This window comes from Lynx canadensis, chromosome D3 (assembly GCF_007474595.2).
Source record: "Lynx canadensis isolate LIC74 chromosome D3, mLynCan4.pri.v2, whole genome shotgun sequence".
In the NCBI taxonomy this organism is placed as follows: domain Eukaryota; kingdom Metazoa; phylum Chordata; class Mammalia; order Carnivora; family Felidae; genus Lynx; species Lynx canadensis.
Genome location: NC_044314.2, coordinates 77,490,269 through 77,496,673, shown reverse-complemented (window position 1 = coordinate 77,496,673; position 6,405 = coordinate 77,490,269).

The following is a 6,405-nucleotide window of genomic DNA, read 5'->3' as shown; positions in this document are numbered from 1 at the left end:
AAGTCACATGCTCTACCAACTGAGCCAGCCAGGTTCTCCTGAGCTAATTTTTTTTTAATGTTTATTTGTTTATTTTTGAGAGAGAGGGAAACAGAATCTGAAGCAGGCTCCACACTGTCAGCGCAGAGCCCAATGTGGGCTCGAATCCACGAACTGTGAGATCATGATCAGATCTGAAGTCAGCCGCTCAACCGATTGAGCCACCCAGGCACCCCCCCCCCACACACACACACCCCGAGCTAATTTTTGTAGATGGCATAGGATAAGGGTCCCAACTTCATTCTTTTTTTAAAAAAATATTTATTTTTTAATTTACATCCAAGTTAGTTATCATATAGTGCAACAATGATTTCAGGAGTAGATTCCTTAATGCCCCTTACCCATCCAACTTCATTCTTTTGCATGTGGATATCTAATTTTTCCAAGACCATTTGTTGAAGACATTGTCCTTTCCACATTGAGTAGCTTTGGCACCTTTGTCAGAGATCATTTGCCCATGTAAGTAAGGGTTTTTATTTCTGGGTTCTCTATTCTATTCCATCGATCTATATCTGTCTGTATGCCAACACCTCATTGTTTTTTTTTTGTTTTTTTTTTTAAATTGTTTTTTTTTTTTCAACGTTTATTTATTTTTGGGACAGAGAGAGACAGAGCATGAACGGGGGAGGGGCAGAGAGAGAGGGAGACGCAGAATCGGAAACAGGCTCCAGGCTCTGAGCCATCAGCCCAGAGCCTGACGCGGGGCTCGAACTCACGGACCGCGAGATTGTGACCTGGCTGAAGTCGGACGCTTAACCGACTGCGCCACCCAGGCGCCCCAACACCTCATTGTTTTGATTACTGTGGCTTTGTAACATGCTTTGAAATCAGGAAGTATGAGTTAACTAACTAGAATTTAAATGAAAACTTGAAACAACAACAAAAAAAGGAAGTGTGAATCCTCCAACGTTTTCAAAATTGTTCAGACTATTCAGGGTTCCTTGAGATTCCATATGAAGTTTTCTTTTTTTTTTTTTTAATGTTTTTAAATGTTTATTGTTGAGACAGAGAGAGACAAAGCATGAGCAGGAACGGGGCAGAGAGAGAGAGGGAGACACAGAATGAAGCAGGCTCCAGGCTCTGAGCTGTCAGTACAGAGCCTGATGCAGGGCTCAAACTCAGGAACCGTGAGATCATGACCTGAGCTGAAGTCAGACACTCAACCCACTGAGCCACCCAGGCACCCTGAAATACACTTGAGTTTTGAGTGTTGATTTTGTATCATGCAACTTTACTGAATTAGTTTATTAACTCCAACAGTTTTTTTTTTGTGTGTGTGTGTGTGGAATCCTTAGGGTTTTCTACATATAAGATCATGTCATCTATGGACAGAGATAATTTTACTTCTTCCTTTCCAATTTGGATGGCTTTTAGTTCATTTTCTTGCCTCATTGTTCTGGCTAGGACTTACAATACTATGTTGAATAGAAGTGACCAGAGTGGACATCCTTGCCTTCCTTGCTCCTAATCTGAGAGGAAAAGCTTTCAGTATGAATTTTGAAAATTTTTGTTTTTAAATGTTTACTTATTATGGGGGGTGGGAGGAGGCGCTAACAGTGCACAAAATGGGAAATAAATTACTTTAAAATAAAATAAAATAAAATAAAATAAAAGTTTACTTATTTATTTTGAGAGAGAGAGCCAGAATGAGGAGAGACAGAGAGAGGAGAGAGAGAATCCCAAGCAGCCTCCACACTGTCAGTACAGAGAGCCTGACGTGGGGCTCGATCTCACAACCATGAGATTATAACCTGAGCTAAAATCGTGAGTCGGACACTTAAACCGACTGAACCACCCACAATATGAATTTTTTTTAAGATTGTATTGTTTTTTAAAAAAAATGTTTTTTATTTAAAAAAAATTTTTTTAAACGTTTTTATTTATTTTTGAGACAGAGAGAGAGACAGCATGAACAGGGGAGGGTCAGAGAGAGGGAGACACAGAATCTGAAACAGGCTCCAGGCTCTGAGCTGTCAGCACAGAGCCCGATGCGGGGCTCGAACTCACGGACCGCGAGATCATGACCTGAACCGAAGTCGGCCGCTTAACCGACTGAGCCACCCAGGCGCCCCCAAATTTTTTTTTTTTTTTAATTTTTTTTTTTTTCAACGTTTATTTATTTTTGGGACAGAGAGAGACAGAGCATGAGCGGGGGAGGGGCAGAGAGAGAGGGAGACACAGAATTGGAAACAGGCTCCAGGCTCCGAGCCATCAGCCCCAGAGCCCGACGCGGGGCTCGAACTCCCGGACCGCGAGATCGTGACCTGGCTGAAGTCGGACGCCTAACCGACTGCGCCACCCAGGCGCCCCCCCCAAATTTTTTTTTAATGTTTATTTATTTTTGACAGAGAGAGAGAGAGAGAGACAGAGCATGAGTGGGGGAGGGGCAGAGAGAGAGGGAGACACAGAATTCAAAGCAGGCTCCAGGCTGTCAGCACAGAGCCCGACGCGAGATCATGACCTGAGCCAAAGTTGGACGTTCAGCCGACTGAGCCACCCAGGCACCTCTTAAGATTTTATTGTTAAGCAATCTCTGCACCCAACATAGGGCTTGAGCTCACAACCCTGAGAACTGTCATGCTCCACTGACTGAGCCAGCCAGGCACCTCCTCAGTATGAATTTTTTAAAATATAACTACAATGCCATCATCATACTTAATAAAAATAACGATAATTTTAGTATTATTAATACCCAGACCATTTTTGGAGACCTTTGACTGTCTCAAAATGTCTTTTTACAGTTAGTTTTTCCAAATTATATCCAAATAAGCTACATGTCTTTTTACACGTGAATCAAATATTGTATGAAAGAAGAAAAATAAAGAAAAACAAAACAACTGTGGGATCAAAAGGACTCAGTTTTGAAAAGCCACCCTGCCACTCAGCAGCTGTGTGACTTCAGGTAAGATACTCCACATCTCTGAGCTTCTGTTTCCCCCTATGTAGGATGCAAGAGCTGGGACGATTAGAGTGATCAAGCACAGAAAGCACTGAGCACCATATGTGGCTGTTTGGAGGTTCCCAGAAGGCCTTAGGTAACCCTGGGCTGAGTTTAACTTGACCAAGAGCTCCTTAAGGTGCTGATCCCTATCCCTCCTCTTACCAAACCGTGTCTCCAGTTGCATCTGAGCTCAGCTGAGACTATTTCTCTAATGGAGCACAACCACCAGGGAGGCTGGTCTTCCTCAAAGCTCACGCCTTAAGGAATCCAGAAGCTCATCCAAACACTCTCACCTCACCCCTTTCCCCATCCAGCCCCATCGCAAGCCACACCCTTGTTTCAACCTACAACACCCTGGTCCTCATCCGGTATCTCTTGCCAAGTTGCTCACAGCAGCCTCCTCAACTCTCCCTGCTCCCCTCCACAATGGCCTCCCTCAGATCAGTTCCCCAGTGTATTTCAAATGTAAGCCTGATTCATCACTCTCCCACCCCACTGCCTAAAAGCCTCGATGCCTTCTCAAATGGCTCTTATAGAAGAAAAAAAACCAGCCTAGAGGCCGAATCTCTTCTGCCCCTACCTACCTCTCGACCGACGTGGAGTGAGGTAGGATACTTTCTACTCCTTCTGCTTTCTTTCAGCTCCTTAATGAAACACTTCATGCTTCTCTTCATTTCAAGGTTTTGCACCTGCTGGTCTCTCCTCCTGGTATGTTTCTCCCACTGCATTGCCTAATTCTTACTCTTTCTCCTTCTTTTCTTTCTTTTTTTAAATTTTTTTTAACGTTTATTTACTTCCAAGACAGAGAGACAGAGAGCAAGTAGGGGAGGGGCAGAGAGAGAGGGAGACACAGAATCTGAAGCAGGCTCCGAGCTCTGAGCTGTCAGCACAGAGCCCGACGCGGGGCTCGAACTCAAGAACTGCAAGATCATGACCTGAGCGGAACGAAGTCAGACACTTAACCGACTAAGCCACCCAGGTGCCCATTTCCTTTCTTTTTTTAAAAGTAATTTCTACATCCCAACATGGGGCTCAAACTCAAACCTCAAGATCAAGAATCCAACATCAAGAGTTGTGTGCTCTACCGACTGAGCCAGCCAGGTGCCCCTTACTCTTTTGAATCTCAGTTGTCCTTGACCTCCCCACCCACATAACCCATACTACATCAGTGCTTTAAGGTGACCAGTTGTCCTAGTTTTCCAGGGAATGAAGGGTTCTTGGTACTTGGAGCTTCCTGTTTTCAAATCAGGAAAGTCCCTGGTTGAGTCCCTGGAAAACAGGATGAGTTGGTCGCCCTATCAGGGCCTAACACAGTGTTTTGTGCACAGTCGATGCTAAGGGAGTATTTGTGCACTGCAGTTTCTGGTCCCACTCGGGAGAGGGCAGACACTGCTGAGCTCCAGTCGCGCATTTCCAGGCATCTGGGGCAGCCCAATATTAATAATAGTAACTACTATTCACCAAGCACTTCCTTTGTGCCTTGCCTGGTGTTGAGTCCTCTGCATTTGCCCTCCCATTTCTCAGTCGCCCAAGTTACAGCTAGTGCTTTTTATTGAGGTGAAATTCCCATCACATAAAGCTAACCATTTTAAAGTGAACGAGTCAGTAGCATTTAGTACATTCAGTGTTGCGCTACCACCGCTCTCCAGTTCCAGAACATGTTTATGACCTCCGAGGCATAAACCTTTAGGCATAGACCTAAAACCATAGACCTTTAACCATTAAGCAGCCCCCCCCCTCCCATTCTGACCTACCTGCCCCTCCCAATCCGTTTTCTGTCTCCATGGATTCACCTCTTCTGGATATGTCTTAACAATAGAAACTCACAATATGTGGTCTTTTACATAGACCTTCATGGCTTCCTTATTCTTTAAGGCTTCTTTTTCCTTTTCCTTTGACACATGACAAAACTGAGGCTCAGAGAGGTTGGGGAACCCGTTCAATGTCCTTCAGCTAGGAAGGGGAAGAGCTGGGTGTTGGAGCCCCCACAGCTAGCCATTTGCTATACCCACACACCAATCTGAGCTGGTTTCCCAACTTACCTCAGGATTCTTTGAGTTAAAGGCAAACTAGAGCAAAGGGTCCAATGCTAAGTTTTATGTTTTTTAAATGTTTATTTTTGAGAGAGACAGAGACAGAGCATGAGTGGGGGAGGGGCAGAGAGAGAGACACACACAGAATCCGAAGCAGGGTCCAGGCCCCCAGCTGTCAGCACAGAGCCCGACACAGGGCTCAAACTCACGAGTGGTGGGATCATGACCTAAGCAGAAGTTGGACACTTAACCAACTGAGCCACCCAGGTGCCCCTTAATTTTTTTTAAATTGTGGTAGAATATACACAAAATTTACTATTTTTTTTTTTGCCATTTTACGTGTACAATTCAGTGGCATTAATATATTCACAATGTCACACAACCGTTACCACTACTATTTCCAAAATTTTTTCAATACCCCCAACAGAAGCTCTGTACCCACTAAGGAATAACTCCAGCTCCCGGTACCCACTATATGGCATTCTGTCCCTATTATATTCTACGTATCTCATATAAGTGGAACCACACAGTATTTGTCCTTTGTGTCTGGCTTCTTTAATTTAGCATAATGTCTTTTTTTATTTAAAAAAAATTTTAATGTTTATTTTTAAGAGGGAGACAGAGCGTGAGCAGGGGAGGGGCAGAGAGAGAGAGAGACACATCCGAAGCAGGCTCCAGGCTCTGAGCTGTCAGCACAGACCCCAACTCGGGGCTCCAACTCATGCTTTCGTGAGATCATGACCTGAGCCAAAGTCGGATTCTTAACCAACTGAGCCACCCAGTTGCCCCCATGTCTTTTTAAAAAAGATTTTAGTTTTAAGTAATCTCTATACCCAATGTGGGGCCCGAACCTACAGCCCCAAGATCAAGAGTCACATGCTTCATTGAGCCAGCCAGGTGCCCCTCATTTAGCATGTTTGTTTTCTTTTTTCAAAGAGAGAATTTCCTCCTTTGTTTTTTTTTTTTTTTTAAGTTTTATTTATTTTGAGAGAGACGGAGAGAGAGAGAGCATGCAGGGGAGGGACAGAGAGAGCGGGAGAGAGAGAATCCCAAGCAGGCTCTTCATGGGTAGTGCAGAGCCTGAGGTGGGGCTCAAACCCACGAACCTTGAGATCATGACCTGAGCCAAAGTCAGACGCTTAACCTACTGAGCCACCCAGGTGCCCTTCCTGCCCCCGCCCTTTTAATGGCCACCCTAATGGGTGTGAAGTGGTATCTCATGGTCAACACGAAGCTTTGAGGCTGGTCAAGAAGTTGTACATGGAAGCCGGGCCAAGTGGACAGTGTAGACTTTCAGAAGAAATGCAGAAGAGAAAACAGGGTATCATTGGGGTACCTGGACCTGAATGTACACAGAGATGCAAGACATTCACAAACCCAGCACCGTTTTCA